We start from the raw sequence: 16,463 nt of genomic DNA, 5'->3' as shown, positions 1-16,463 counted from the left end.
TGAGTAATCCGCTCGGGTTTGCTTTCAGGAGCTTTTGTTCCCTGAGCGCTTTCCGTAGAGTTCTGGAGGTCGGGAATACAAATGGCGGCCTCCTGGTCTCCGGCCCAGAGGAGCCGAGAGCCCAGGGCCCCACTCCTCAGTGCGCCCTCAGAGAACAGCGCCCAGTTACTCCCGTCTGCCTGACCTCCGGCCGCGCTCTGAGCTCACTGAGCTTGCGACCGGTTCAAGGTAACACCAAGTTGCGAGCTTACTGTCCGCTCTGTCTCTGTAGGTGCCTTTCCTGTTCCAATACCCGCAAGCTCTGCGACACTCAGACACCCCGATCCTTCTGTGACCCTGCGGGACCTGAGGCCACACTGACCCCGTGTGGGTTTTGCCCCGGGTAGCCTCTGGAGCGATGTCCCTCAGCGGAACAGACTTTTAAAAGTCCTGATATTGTGCTCTGTTGCTCCGCCGCTTGCCGGGAGCTGGCCCCTCCCCCCGGGGTCTATCTTCCCATCGCTTTGGATTCACTTCTCCATCGGTCCTACCTTTCAGAAAGTGGTTGTTTTTCTGTTTCCAGAATTGCTGTTCTTCTTCTCTTCGATCTGCCGATGGATTTTCAGGTGTTTGCAATCTTTAGATAAGCTATCTAGCTGATCTCTGGCTAGCTGAAGTAGTCTCAGCCTGCTACTTCTCTGCCATCTTGACCGACACTACATAATTTTTAAAGGGACTATCCACCAAGATGATCTAACAATTGTAAATATCTTTGCCCCTAATATGCGAGCAGCCAATTACATAAGAAAACTGTTAATCAAGATAAAGAGTCATATTGATATGAGTACATTAATAGTAGGAGATCTTAACACGCCTCTCTCAGAAATTGACAGATCATTGAAACAAAAAATCAATAAAGAAATAAGAGCATTGAATGACACATTGGACCAGATGGACCTCATAGATATATACAGGACATTCCACCCTAAAACAACAGAATACTCATTCTTCTCAAGTGCACATGGAACCTTCTCAAGAATAGACCACATACTGGGTCACAAATCAGGACTCAACCGATACCAAAAATACTGAGAGTATTCCCTGCATATTCTCAGACCACAATGCTTTGAAACTGGAGCTCAATCACAAGGAAAAGTTCCGAAGGAACTCAAACACCTGGAAGCCAAAGACCACCTTGCTTAAAATGCCTGGATCAACGAGGAGATCAAAGAAGAACTGAAACGATTCATGAAAACCAATGAGAATGAAGACACTTTGGTCCAAAACCTATGGGATACAGCAAAGGCTGTCCTAAGGGAGAAATACATAGCCATCCAAGCCTCCCTCAAAAAAATTGAAAAGTCCAGAACAGCCCAGCTGTCTCTACACCTTAAAGAACTGGAGAACCAACAACAAATTAAACAAATCCACACATAAGAAGGGAAATAATCAAGATTAGAGCTGAGATCAATGAGGTAGGAACCAGAGATTCTGTAGAACGTATCAATGAAACTAGAAGGTGGTTTTTTAAAAGAATCGATAATATCAATAAACTATTAGCCACACTAATCCAAAAGAAAAGAGAGAAATCCCAAATTCATAAAATTATGAATGAAAAGAGAAAGATCACAACTCACACCAAGGAAGTAGAAACAATCATCAGAAGTTATTATCAACAGTTATATGCCAATAAGCTAAGCATCCTAGATCAAATGGTTGCATTCCTAGAAAACTATAAACTCCTAAAATTGAACCAGGAAGAAATTAAAAACCTGAATAGACTGATATCTAGTAACGAGATTGAAGCAGTGATCAAAAACCTCTCAAAAAACAAGAGCCAAGGACCTGATGGATTCCCTGGGGAATTCTACCAATCATTAAAAAAAGAAATAACACCTATTCTCCTGAAGCTGTTTCAAAAAATTGAAGCAGAAGGAAAACTTCCAGACTCTTTCTATGAAGCCAGCATTACCCTGATCCCCAAACCAGGCAAAGACTCTACCTAAAAGGAGAATTTCAGACCAATATCACTGATGAATATGGATGCTAAGATTCTCAACAAGAGCCTAACAAAGCAGCCATCTTAAGGAGATTCTTCCTTGCCTTGGAAAGCAACATACATCACTTTGACTTAAACTGTTTTCAGGTGTTTCTGACAAGTATTGCAAAATTTCTAAAATAATGGTCATATTTTTTCTTGTTCTATGACTTGTATTCCACTTCTACATAGTAGAGTAATGAAGATTGATACCTTGATTGAGAAGGTTCATCTGCCATCGCTCCTGGGATGTTTGACTCATTCCTTTCACACTAAAGTGTACCCTTCCACTTCTGAACGAAAGTGTTGCAGTGCAAAAATTTCCATTTTGTTGAGAAAAGAATGTTCAAGAATTACCTAATATCTGACTCATAGGATATTCTTCCACAGAAATAGCTGATATAAGTGATAAATGAAAATGCTTGAAAACCATTTTGTCTACTCAAAATGTTCAGACCCATAAAGTTTACAATTTGGGGGTTTAGCAGTTATCCCCAGTCCTCTACCAGACTGGAATCACATTTATAATATCTTGATAAGGTGCCCTCAAGATGAAAATCTCATTACCTACAAAAGTGACTTGTTTTAGATTTTAATGAATCTTCCTTTAAAACTTCCACCTAGCAATCTCAGTCCTTTCTAGAATAAGTCTCAGCTCATGTCCATTAGACAACATATCGGTTTTTGAAGATGGGTGTCTTATGAGGTTTGCCCATTCCGATAGGTTATTTTAAGCCATTTCCTGCACTCATGGACTACTCTACTTGTGTTCATCAATGCAGCACTTGATAGGAGGGTTTAGAAAAATAATTATAATGCTAGTCTTCTAGGCAGAATATATATGTCATTTGTTACATGTGTCACATCAGAGGTCCCAAAGGCATTCATTCTTTATTTCACATTATCATCTGTTCTGATTCCCTCCTACACCATTTCAATTTATAAAGATCATTTGTGACTATGAATTCTTCCAACACTTGATCTTTCTTTGAAGTCTACATGGGGTGGACACTTTTTTAATTACTTGATTTTATTTACCTTCTGTAGTAAAATTCCTACCCTATGAATGGAAACTAAGAGAACAAAGGACCAATTTTTATGCATAGTCCTTATTCTTCTGTTCTCAAAACATCAACCCTACCAAAAATTTACTTAAACTTTATGAGGATGAAGAGCTTTTGATAATTTATCCATGATTTCTATCAAAAAGCAAGTCAACTTCAGGGTGAGGATTCTTCAACTTCAGCATTTTTTACAATGTAATCTTCAATGTACTCCTGCAAATATTGGACCCTTTATGCTTCCCCCCCGCCAAGTTTTATTTATTTGAGAGAGAGCAAGAGCATGAGCATGTGGGGAAGATGGGTATGGAGAGAGGGAGAAGCAGACTCATGACTGAGCAGGGAGCTCCACACAGGACTCTATTCCAGGACCTGAGATCACAACCTGAGCAGAAGTCAGACACTTAACTGACTGAGCCACCCAGATGCCCCTGGGCACTTTATTTTACTTTTATTTTATTTTATTATTTTACTTTACTTTACTTTATTTCAGAGAAATTATGTGTGAGTGAAAGAGCAGAAGCAAGGGGAGCAGCAGAGGGAGAGGGAGAAGCAGACTCCCTGCAGAGCAGAGAACCCACAACAGGGCTGGAATGCAGGACTCTGAGATCATGACCTGAACTGAAGGCAGACAACTGACTGAACCACCCAGGTGCCTCTGGACCCTTCATTCTTTTTTTTTTTTTTTAATTTTTTTAAAAGATTTTTATTTATTTATTTGACAGAGAGAGATAACAAGCAGGCAGAGAGGCAGGCAGAGAGAGAGGAGGAAGCAGGCTCCCCACTGAGCAGAGAGCCCAATGCGGGGCTCAATCTCAGGACTCTGAGATCATGACTCAGGCTGAAGGCAGCGGCTTAACCCACTGAGCCACCCAGGCACCCCTGGACCCTTCATTCTTATATCAAAAACCTGTACACACAAAAACAGCTGGGGTACTTATACTATAAGAAAACCAAAATCCAAATATGTAGGACACACATTTAGCTTTCTTACCAATTAAGAGTTCTTAGTAGGTTATTTCTTCTATAAGGTCCACAAGATTTGAAAAATGAAACAGATATTAAGGATTGTAGGGTTTTTTGTTTGTTTTTGTTTTTGTTTTTTTCTGTTCTCAACCGGGTTCCTAAACTTGGGACAAAATAAATATGCCCTCCAGACTGTAAAAGTATTTTTTTTTAACTTTAAACAGAACAAAATTCTCACTGTGTTACCCATTTGATACAATAGCTTGAGGGGATAGGATGAATAAAACACCAATCTTACAGGGACTATTAACATGCAATTATATTCATCTACCCAAGCTAGTTGAATGAGAGATGACATCTTTGCTCATAAACAATTGCTTTGAAAACCTAATGAAATTCTTTCATTTAAAAGTCTGCCTTCATTTAAAAAAAAAGTCTTTGAAAGTTAATGTATTTCATTTTGACTAGAGACTAATTAAGCATGCTTATTAAAATGTGCACATGCTACTAACTCATTGCTCGTTTATATAAGCATCCAGTAGAAGGTAACAGTCACACTCAGAAAACCTCTCTGCAACTCAGCTGAACTCAGAACTCGATATTCATTACAACTGCAACCCTGGAAACTTCTCCTCCCACTCTCTTGGATGTTACCTTGGGTACCCATGTTCCACCTATGATTCTTTCTACCCCACCAATGTAGTCTACTCTCCCAGCACCTGCCAGCTGGGCTCCTCTGTATTCAGTGGCTATCAGGAGATCTGCTGTGAGCCTACCAGCTTGGGTACGTCCTGTGCTGGAGCCAGATCCTACCAGAAATCCCACCCAAAGAGTTCCATCTACTTCAGTCCCTGTCAAACAAATTACAGGGGTCTCTGGAATGTGGAAATATTGGCCTTGGGTCTATTCATTGTGGAAGCACTGGTTTCCAATCTCTGGGCTGTTGGTCCAGCTTCAGTCATCTAACTTACTTTACTTCCAGGAGTTGCCAGTAAACTTGTTACCAACCAGCCTTTAGCTCTCACTTTTTTGGATCAACTTGCTAAATATTCCCCATTATTTCACCACTGTGTCTGTGACTTATGAAACCTTAATGTGTAGCCTGTTCAATACCTGTGATTACTGACCATCTGCATCACCAGAACTTGCCATCATGATCTCTCTCAGAGTATGTGATTCACTGTGGACAGAGTAACCTTGGCCTGTGACCTTTTCTAAATCAGACATATAAGATAAATCTTGGATTTTCATTTTTATGTCAATGCTCAGAGTCCCTTTCAATCCTCTCCAAGATTTTTCTCTTATTTTTCTCCTAGGATTCTTTCACTTAAGTATATTTCAAATAGCACTGGCATTTAAAGTAAATTTTTCTGTACCATGAATTATGGCACTCCATTTTTCTTTTTCATATTGTACATTTGTTGAATGTAGCCAGTGCCTTCAACTGTCATCATTAGGTAAGCACCTTTTTGTTTTGTTTTGTTTTGTTAGTGCCATAGGTTTTATTATGATGTTACTGAATAGAAAACAAGGAATTTTAAGGATAATTTAAATATGTGACATATCTTACAGGTTAAGGATTTATGTACCCTGATAGATGAATTTGTTTATTTAACTGCTTTAGAAAATTTTGTTTTTAGTTAGGCATTCACTGCAAAAATATTTAGAGTTTTGTTATAGACCTGCTATCATCCTGAATAAAGGCATAAAGTCCCTGCCTACATGAAGTTCACACACATACAATTCTAATTTACTGTCATACATGACAGTACAATAATGGGGACAAAAAATTAAAGTCTCAATAGGAATACAAAGAACAGGGACTTCAAAAAAAAGGTGTGAGTGGGGAAAAAGTGTGAGGAAATCACATAAAACTCATCATTGACCATCCAAAGAGTTACCATTTTGTATTAAAATCTTGTTGATCTAATGTGTTAGTTGTAGTCCTTTGAGAAATATCTGCCAAACAGGGTTTGACCTAAAAGAAATTTATTGGAGAAAATGCCTGTCAGGGAAAATGGAGAGGTAGCTGGAGAATTCTGGGAGAGTCATCAGACCACAATGAAGATTTGAATTCAGTGAAGGACAGATAGAAACAAAGAAGGAATGTTGGGTTGAAGTAACCAGAGCAGATCCAAGAAAGCTTTGATAAGTTATTTACTAAAGTAATTCCATGTCTCACAGACAGAGATGGACTGGCCTTAGTATCCCTGCCAAGCTCAGTAACTGGCCAAGGAGAGGGCACGGTATGAGGTTGGCATGCATGTGGTGGTAGATTCAGAGACTGGAAGCTAGAGATGTCAGTCAATTATCTCCCCTGCAGAGGGAGGTGTGAGAACTACATTTTCATAGCTTCCATGATGTTTATTCTGATTTATAATAAGGCAAAATAGTGATAAATGGTGAAATGATAAATAAAAAGATGGAATTTTTCATGAGTTGAATTCAGTATCTTTTTTTGTAAACTTAATTTGGTCAAAAAATTAATTCCTGAAATAGACCCTATCTAGGACTCAGTGAATGAAACTCTAACTCTGCAGCTGAATATGAGAATGAATTGAGAATCAATGGATGGCCACCTTTGATTTTAAATATAACTAATGTATTAAACATGCTAGACCCAATAGGGTATAATTAAGAAATTGCTTCATCTTTCCCATGATATTGAATTTCACACTTGACCTGAGGGATCTAACTAGCCTGGATCTCTGAACAATTCCATGGGCAGATCTATGATCACATTAAGATATTAAGAACTGTCTTTATCTCACATTAGTAGTTAATTTCAATCCACTATAAATTAAAAATCAGCATTATAGCTACATTGAGCCTCCTCCCTTTTTCTTTAATTTTAGGCCTGGCATGATTTGACAGGCCACTGACCATTGATCATTGATCATTGACATGATCATTTGGTTTAAACTCCTTGCTCTCCCTTGTCTTCCATCAATATGCTGCTCCCAATTTCTCCTGTTTAAGCCAGAGAGAAAAGACAGGAGGAAAGAAAATGAGAACTTGGTCATCCATTCCAGCATGCTTTAGATTACTTGTGTCAACATGACTTCTTTGTTTCATTCAAAATTATAGCTGGTTGTTTCTTTCCCTTACTGAGCTGAAAAAATTCTTCAAAATGAGAATGGTGGTAGAGAAGAATGACGTGTCTAGTTGTAAGAATACAGTAAGAATGTAAGAGAACTAACTAAATAATCTTAATTAAAATGCTTTGAGTTAAATGATCTCACAAGAAAAAAATTACCCCAATTTGTTACTTTAGGTCAGCTGCTTGATGCAAATGTCAAATGAAATAATGTGCTGAAGAGTATGATACACACAATGAGATTATTCAAATTCAAAAATTCTTGGAAAGGCAATGTATTTTATAATTAGACTAGTGAAAATGTTTGATCTATTATCATTTGATTGTTCTTAAAATTAAAAAGACCCAAATGAATTTTGAATTAGTAGAAAGATTTATTATGCATTATTCTGAGTTTAAAATGTGATTTGACTCATATAAAGCACATATATTTGATAAATAAGTACATAAATATATTAAACGGCCTTTTTGTTATTGACAAATATAAACATTATCTAAATAAAAGCAAAAGTTTGAAAAATATTAAATTACTAACATTTAAATTTTTTTTCATTTCAGTCTAGAATTATTAGTTTTTACATATAGTTGTATGCATATTTGTGAGGTATATGAAAAAAAATTATTATAAACCAGGGAGATTGCTTCCCTCATTGACAATTGAGTAGCATTTTCCTTTCAGTCTATCTCATCTGGGTCTTGTGCAGTCTCAACGTACAGAGCAGGTAAAATAACCATTGTGTGGCTCCATCACTTCACACTTAATCAGTAATAGTTCCAAAGTCTGCAGATGTGTCTTATAGGGCTAAAAATGATAGCAGTATATCATTTTCATATACTTGAGTTCCATGAACAAAATAAAAACTGTATTTCATTTTCAAAGGTGATATTTTGTTAGAAGGGGGACAGATAATCTAATCAGTTATAAAAGCAAAAGAAGAGGATTCTAAAGTTATGAGGAAGATATAGGAATATATTGAAAAGTCCAAAATTCTGAAAAGATAAATACATTTGTGGAAACAATCCCAGCATGTTATTGAATGTTCAGATACTGCACTCAGTTTTGGGAAGTCCCTTGTAATTTTAGATGTTGGGTTACTGACACAGGAGTTTGGTAGAATCCAGAGAATCCATATCCTCCATAGCACAGCAGGAGGCAGCAGCCATATCTGTGACCCCTCCAGCCACAGCCACGGCCCAGTCAGGGGAAGTTGGCCCATCCCCAGCCATATCCTCAGTCCAGGCCATAAAAGCTTCCACAGCAACAACCTAGACCTCCATAGTAGTTGGTGCAATGGCTCCTGGCGAAAAGGGTTGTGAGTTGTTTTGCTGTTCAAAGAAGATTTTGAGTATCAATGGCAACATGTCTAGAGTGATGTTTTATATCTCCTGAGCAGATCATGTGGTAAAATACATACCACCTATTTTTGAGTCATTCTATGTGTTACCCCTGTCTCACACAATCTTGACATATGAAGAGCCCCTCAAACTCATGAAAGTGTTTGAATTTGCATTGTTGCCTAGGTGTGGTGTCCCTTAAACATACTGCATCCTTTTTATGAGAAAGAATTGCTGTATTTTCAAAGTCTGGACATCCCAGACAAAATAAAATTCCTTATAGCCAGGGATATTAAATAACACAGTTGGAAGTGTTACGTTTTAAAATTAAATATTGCACTATCTCTGGCTTATCTTGAATTGTTATACTTCACTTAAGATTAAATGAAAGAAATTAGTTAAATTCAAGTTACTAAAATTTACTATATCCCTTCAAAGGCATATAATACTTCATGGTAAAGTCTTTTTTTCAAAGCTGAAGAATCATTTGAAACTCTGGAAGCATCAGCTCACCTTCTGTGAACACCAGTATAGAACTTCAGGGGAAAAAAAAGTTGAAATAAAGCTATCGTTTTTCTCTTATTTTATAACATTGGCCACCATAAAAATATTCTCTTTTCTGATTTTGCATACTAGCTTGGAAAATGAACATTTGGATGAACAACATGAAGTAATATTGCTCAAATATTAAAGACAAATCAGAGTAATCAAAAATCATAAGCAACATTAAAGATTATTCAAAATCCTTTTTATTCACATATAGACTCCCTTTCTGGCATATCATCTATCCAAAAATAGATTACATCTGCCTCCTGCTGTATGGACACTTTTTCCTCCCTTTCCCCTAATCCATTATTTACCTTCTTATCCAATCAGTTTTTGAATATCACTTTGCCTCATTCCTCTCAGTCCCCACTAGGGTCTGGGAAATAGGGGAAATAATGAAATATATACAATTTCTCTTTGGCTTCCCTCCATTTTTTATACAATTCATACTTAAATTCTTCCATATATATCTTCACTCTTACCATGATCTTTTTGCCTTCGTATTCTCTTTGCCTGTGTTTTTATATTATTTTATTTAAATTCAATTAATTAACATACAGTATGTCATTAGTTTCAGACGTAGAGTTCAGTTATTCCCCAATTCCATATAACACTCAGTACTCATTACATCTTTTTGCCTATTGTGTGTTTTGATTTCTGTTTTGGAAAATAACTAACAGTGTCTGTGAAGATATGAAATGCTTAGTAAGATCTTAGACACTAAGAAAAAAATGCCTAATACCTTGTGAAATAGAGGTTTTAACATTGGAAATGTCTTCAGAATCTCCAAAAATATAAGTATAATGTAAAAAGACAGGGTAGAGTAATAGACCCACTGAAGGCAAAAAGTCCTTAAGCTCCACTCCAAGAAGTTAATCACTTAAACCCAAGACTGACCTGAATCCTGCTTGAGCCCCACCAGATACATTTTTAATTTTTTTTTTAAAGTTGGCTTTTTTTTTTTTAAGATTTTATTTTATTTATTTGACAGACAGAGATCACAAGTAGGCAGAGAGGCAGGCAGAGATAGAGAGAGGAGGAAGCAGGCTCTGCACTGAGCAGAGAGCCGGATGCGGGGCTCGATCCCAGGACCCTGGGATCATGATCTGAGCCGAAGGCAGAGGCTTTAACCCACTGAGCCACCCAGGCGCCCCAATACATTTTTAATTTGAACGGAACATCGAAATTCTTTTCAAGCTCTCATGGCTTCAAATATACTGTCCAGCTTTTTGGAACATATAAGCAGTTATGAAATGATGTATTTTCCCAGCTGGACTCATTGACTGCTGAACAACTACTAGCATGCTGCAGAAAAACAGTAAGGGTGAGTTAAGTGGGTGAATGCACTCTAAGGTTCTTACAGGTAAAGATCACATCTTCCATAGACATGGATATCTCTATAAATGCATCTGAAGGTTTAAAGGAGGAATTGTCTGGAATAGATTTCCTGCTATAGAGGAACATAAAGCCATCATTTCATTTGCTTTTGTTGTTGTTTAAAACATAGTATAAAATACCCAAGTCCTAAGTGTACAAGTTAGTGATATTTTTATTTTATTGACAGACCACCTACACCGATCACACTCAAGCTCCCCAAATTTTCTCTTGACCCTACCAAGTTAGTATTACTCTCTAGAAGTTTGTCCCATCTGGACATCACATGAATGACATCAGAGGGTATACCAGCAGCTTTTCTCTCCTGAATGATTTTGTACATCACTATCTCTGTGAGATACATCATTGTTGCATATAGCTTTAGTTTTATTGTATTCATTACTGCAAAGTAGCCCATTGAATGACTAAAGCACAATTTATTTACTACTTTGCTCTGGTAAATCTGTATTTGTGTGCTTTCCTTCCCTCTCTCCCTCCCTCCCTCCCTTCCTTCCTCATTTCCTGCCTGCCTGTCTGCCTACCTGCCTTCCTTCCTTCCTTCCTTCTTTTCTTCCCAATATGAATAAAGCTGCTACATATCTTTTACAAGTGGTTCTTTTTGTAGACCGAGGTGTTCCTTTACTTTGGGCATGCATGGGACACACATTGGTAATTTATACTATATATATTTAGCTTCAGTAGATTCTACTAAACAATTTTCCAATACAGTTGCTAAATTTACAATACCACCAGCAGCTTATGAAAGTTCTAGTTTCCACAACCTTATCTACATTGGCCATTTCGACATCTTAATCTGATCATCTTTAGGGTACATAGTGATATCTGAATATTATTTTAATTTGGCTTTCCTGATCAATGATGACATTGAGAATTTTACATAAGATTATAAGCCGCTTAAATATCCTCTCTTTTGAAATGCCTGTTCAAGTATTTTGTCCATTTTTAAGGGGGCTTGTTTGCTATTAATCAATTAATCAATATTTTATCATTGATTAGCAGGAACTCTTTACATTTTTGGGTGTTGGCATTTTGTCAGATTTATATATTAAAATTATTTTTACTTAGCACATTACTTGGAATTTTTCCACTTTAAATTCTCTCTCTATATAAACATAATGCGGTAACATAATAGCATCTAATTTATTCATCTTTTTCTTTTTTGTTTAATGTTTTCAGTTCTAATCAAATTTTTGATGACCTCACAACAATGTTAGTTAATTATTTTTGTCTCCTTTTTTCCAGAATTGTTTCATTTTCATTGATCATTCTAAAAATAAAAATAGTTGATAATTGGAATATTTCATGCTCATTCAGCCAAGCTGAAGCAATAAAATTACAAATAAGTCAAACAGGTTTCATTCTCTATGTCACACTCTGCCTATTTGACTCTGACAAATATGCCTCGGTTTGGGGGTTGGTGAATCAGCTGTGATGTGTTCTCTTTAACATAAGCAATAGATTTTCCCTGGAAATAAAGATGTGCTGGAGCATTCCTCCAAATATAGCAGAGAAACATAAAAACAGTCATTTCAAATTCTAATAATATAATATTAATATAATGTCAAATATCTGCTCCAAGTCATGGTATTGATTATTCTTCTTTATAACTACAGAAGGCATTTCTCCAAAATCTGGACAAATGTTATTAACCATTAAGAAAATAGAATAGCTATTGTTTTACTCTGTCAAGCTAAATAGTATAGTCATGCAGTGAAGTCATCAAGCTATTACATTCCCTGATCTAGCCAGTGTAAAGCTAATAAACTAAGAGTAGTTTGACTGAAAGTTTAGACCTTACTATCTGGCTAAACAAAACTATTTTTATGTTTGGTAAACAAATCTGAGTCTTTCAAATCTACCTTAAGTATTTTAAATAGTATTTGATCTTAGCATTGCTTGCTAATTATTTTTTTCAGATCTAGCTAAACTAGAAATAATACCTTCAAGATTCTAAATCAAAACTAATACCACTAACAAAAATTAGGTGATTACTAGGTGTTTATATTGCTATGATAATTTCAGGAACATGTATCCAGAATTTCAGTACTATTTCTTTGAAAGGACACAAAATGAGAAATGCGCTGTGAAAGATAAAGTCAGAATTCAGTTAAAAAATGAACAAATAAATAAATAAAGTAAGCCGCATGTTCCATTTTAAATTAGGATAATTTATTGCAAAGCAAAGTAAGAATTTCTACAGTTATTAAAGTGCATGTAGGGGATACCAGAAGCAGGCACATAAAAAATGATACAATTTCCTAGAATCTAAGGGGCAAAATACTTTCATCTTGGCTTGATCCCAGCTGATATTGCTTCATTCATGTTTTGGTTAATTTGAGTTAAGCACATTATGGCCTCAGATGTTGAACTTCCAGGGCAGGATTTCAGTAGAAGTTAAGAATCCATATCCTCCATACCACCGAGGGTGGAAGCGGCCACATCCATAACCTCCCCAGCCCCAGCCCAGCCTGCAGAAACTGCCACATCCACAGCTATGGCCACATTCCAGGCCACCAAATCCTCAACAGCTGTAGCCCAGGCCTCCATAGTAGTCGCCATAGTAGCCCATTGGTGTCAGGCGTGTTGAATTTGGTTTGCTGTATTCAAGGCAAGATCTTGAATGTGAATGTCAGCATGTATAAAGAAATGTTTATATACTTTGGTTAAAGCATGTAAAAAAGCACATGTATACTCTCCTTTTGTGTCATTTCTCAATTATATACTTGACACAATTCACTCATGCATTGTCCCCTGACACAGGAATAGGCCCTAACACTCATTAAAATGTTTAAGATTGCTTTGGTGCCTAGTTAGGGTGGCCTCTAAAAGTTATTGCATCACTTTGTAAGAAGGAATGAAGTATCTTCAAAGGCTGAACATATCAGACCCGAAACAGAATTCTTCATAGCTAGGCATGCCAATCATATCTGCTTGTGGTGTGTTTCTCAATGAAATGTTTCTTCATCTCTGTTTTGTTTTTGTTTTTGTTTCTAGATTGATGTGCTTCATTTACAAGTTAAATCAAAGAAATAGGTCAAAGTCAAAGCTCTAACATCTATCATATCCTTTTAAAGCATCTTACTCCTCAGGCTAAAAAGTGAGTTATGGAACATTATGCCTCCATCAGAAAGGACGAATACCCAACTTTTGTAGCAACATGGATGGGACTGGAAGAGATTATGCTGAGTAAAATAAGTCAAGCAGAGAGAGTCAATTATCATATGGTTTCACTTATTTGTGAAGCATAACAAATAGCATGGAGGACATGGGGAGATAGAAAGGAGAAGGGAGTTGGGGGAAATTGGAAGGGGAGGTGAACCATGAGAGACTATGGACTCTGAAAATCAATCTGAGGGTTTTGAAGGGGTGGGGGGTGGGAGGTCGGGGTACCAGGTGGTGGGTATTATAGAGGGCACGGATTGCATGGAGCACTGAGTGTGGTGCAAAAATAATGAATACTGCTATGCTGAAAATAAATAAAAAATAAATTTTAAAAAAAGTGAGTTATTTACCTCTTTCAGAGATAAGGAAATGGAAACATTTGAGAGCCAAGAAGAATCAGCTTGACTGTTGTGATATCAGTAAGGAATTTTAGAAAATAAATACATAAATAATCTATGTTTTCTTTAATTTTAGAACATTGGCCACATAACTGATACACTTTTTATTTTTTATATTACTTTGAAAAATAAAAACCATTTTTGCTTGTTATAATTTATGAACTAATATTGATATATAATTATTAACTAAAATCCATAGTTTATATTGCATTCTTTGTGTTGTACTGGTCCATGGGCTTTGACAAGCATGGGACAAAATTGTTCACAAACTGAAGGCAAGTCACAGCAATCAAATATTTATTGCAGAGTAGCTTTCAAAGCTGACTAAAAGTTATCCTTCCAAATCCTAGCCATCTTCTCTGGTATGAGATGTACCCAGGTTGCTTCCCAAAATGCAGATCATGGGGCACCTGAGTGGCTCAGTCAGTTAAGCATCTGCCTTCAGCTCAGGTCATGAACTCAGGGTCCTGGGATCAAGTCCCACATTGGGCCTCCTGCTCTGGTGGAGAGTCTTCTTTTCTCCCTTCCTCTGCTATTCCCTCTGCATGTGCTTAATCAAGCTCTCTCTCTCTCTCTCTCTCTCTCTCTCTGTCAAATAAATAATTCTTTTTAAAAATGCAGATTGTGGGTGGCTCAGTGGGTTAAGCCTCTGCCTTCGGCTCAGGTCATGATCTCAGGGACCGGGATGGAGCCCCACATCAGGCTCTCTGCTCAGCAGGGAGCCTGCATCCCCTTCTCTCTCTGCCTGCTTCTCTGTCTACTTGTGATCTACCCCCTCTTTGTCAAATAAATAAATAAAATCTAAAAAAAAAATCAGATCGTATCTCTTCTCTATTTCTACATTCACTATTTCCTCTCATTTCTTCACCCATATATCTAATATTGCATTTAATCTCTTATTTTTTAATTAACAGAACATTTTTAGTATACTTTTATGCTTCAGAAAAATTGAGAAAAAAGTAGAGTCTCTATACCCTAGTCACAAACACACACACACACACACACACACACACACACACACACACACACATTTACCCCATTATTAAACATCTTGAATTAGTATGGTATATTAATTACAATTAATGAACCAATTTGATATGTTGTTATTAGTTGAAGTTTATAGTTTATATGAGGGTTCACTCCTTGTGTCATACTATTCTATGGTTTCTAACAAATGCATAATATCATGTAATCATCATTAAACCATGAAAAATCCTCTGTACTCCACCCATTCTTCCCTCCTTCCCCCAAGCTCTTGCAACCACTAAACTTGCTCTCTTCATTGTTTCATCTTTGCCAGAATGTCATAGTTGGGATTTTACAGTATGTAGCTTTTTCACATTGACTTCTTTCACTCAGCAGTAAGCTTTCATCATTCCTCTACATCTTCTTCAGCTTGATAGCTCACTTCTTTTTATCACTGGATGATATTCCATTGTCTGGAGCTGGCACAGTTTGTTTACTCATTCTCCTATGGAAGGAAACTTGATTGCTTCAAGTTTGGACAGTAAAGAATAAAACTATAAATGTCTGTGTTCAGGTCTTTGTGTGGATGTAAGCTTTTAGCTCATTTGGGTTAAACCAGGGAGAGTTCTTGCTGGATCTTATGTGTAAGACTATGCTTAGTTTTGTACAAAACCGGCACACTTTCTTCCAAAGTGGCTGTACCATTGTGCTTTTGATCAGCAATAAATGAGAGCTGCTGTTCCTCTACAACCATGTCAGCATTTGTTGCTGTCAGCGTTTGGAGTTACAGCCATTCTAATAGGCATGTTACAACGTCTTTTAGAATATCATTGAGACTCTGTCCTCCATTAACCATTAATAAGCTATGACAGGTAGATCAAAATGTAAAGTATGTGAAATTTCTCTTTGCCACCCATCAATTTTCATTCAGTCTATAGTCAATCCATTTTTTTCCTTCCTCTTGTACCTTCACTTCTAAAACAACAGTTTCCCGCTTGTATTCCCTTTGTCTAGTCTGCGCTCTTTTTCTTTTTTCCTTTTCTTCTCATGAAATACCTAATCTCTACTAAGATAACAAATATGTGTTGTTAAGGTCTCAGTGACAAAAATATAATCCAAATTCAAAGGCTCTGTCGAATTCAGTAAAATTCCATTAGTTGTTGTAAATGCCTTCAGAATCTCTGAAATGTAGATATAATGTTAAAAGATAAAGGGTGGGGAAAAATTGAGGGCAAAATTCACTCAGCTGGGAGGAGGACTCAAGATGGCGAAGTAGCAGGCTGGGACTACATCAGCTAGCAGGAGATCAGCTAGATAGCTTATCTAAAGTTTGCAAACACCTGAAAATCCATCAGCAGATCGAAGAGAAGAAGAACAGCAATTCTGGAAACAGAAAAACAACCACTTTCTGAAAGGTAGGACCGGCGGAGAAGTGAATCCAAAGCGACGGGAAGATAGACCCCCGGGGGGAGGGGCCAGCTCCCGGCAAGTGGTGGAGCAACAGAGCACAAAATCAGGAC

General features: G+C 37.2%; 1 long non-coding RNA gene and 1 pseudogene across 1 annotated transcript in view; one reads left to right on the top strand and one right to left on the bottom strand.

Annotated features, from left to right (window-relative positions):
• Window positions 1-16,463, bottom strand: part of LOC132003921 (uncharacterized) — a 48,138-nt gene that overhangs the window by 17,764 nt on the left and 13,911 nt on the right. The gene's annotated exons all lie outside the window — the stretch shown is intronic.
• Window positions 3,368-5,090, top strand: LOC132004071 (keratin-associated protein 15-1-like; annotated as a pseudogene).

The sequence above is a fragment of the Mustela nigripes genome, chromosome 16 (assembly GCF_022355385.1).
Source record: "Mustela nigripes isolate SB6536 chromosome 16, MUSNIG.SB6536, whole genome shotgun sequence".
NCBI lineage: Eukaryota > Metazoa > Chordata > Mammalia > Carnivora > Mustelidae > Mustela > Mustela nigripes.
Note: the sequence above shows the minus strand (reverse complement) of the source record. Positions and strands in the feature narration are given on the sequence as shown.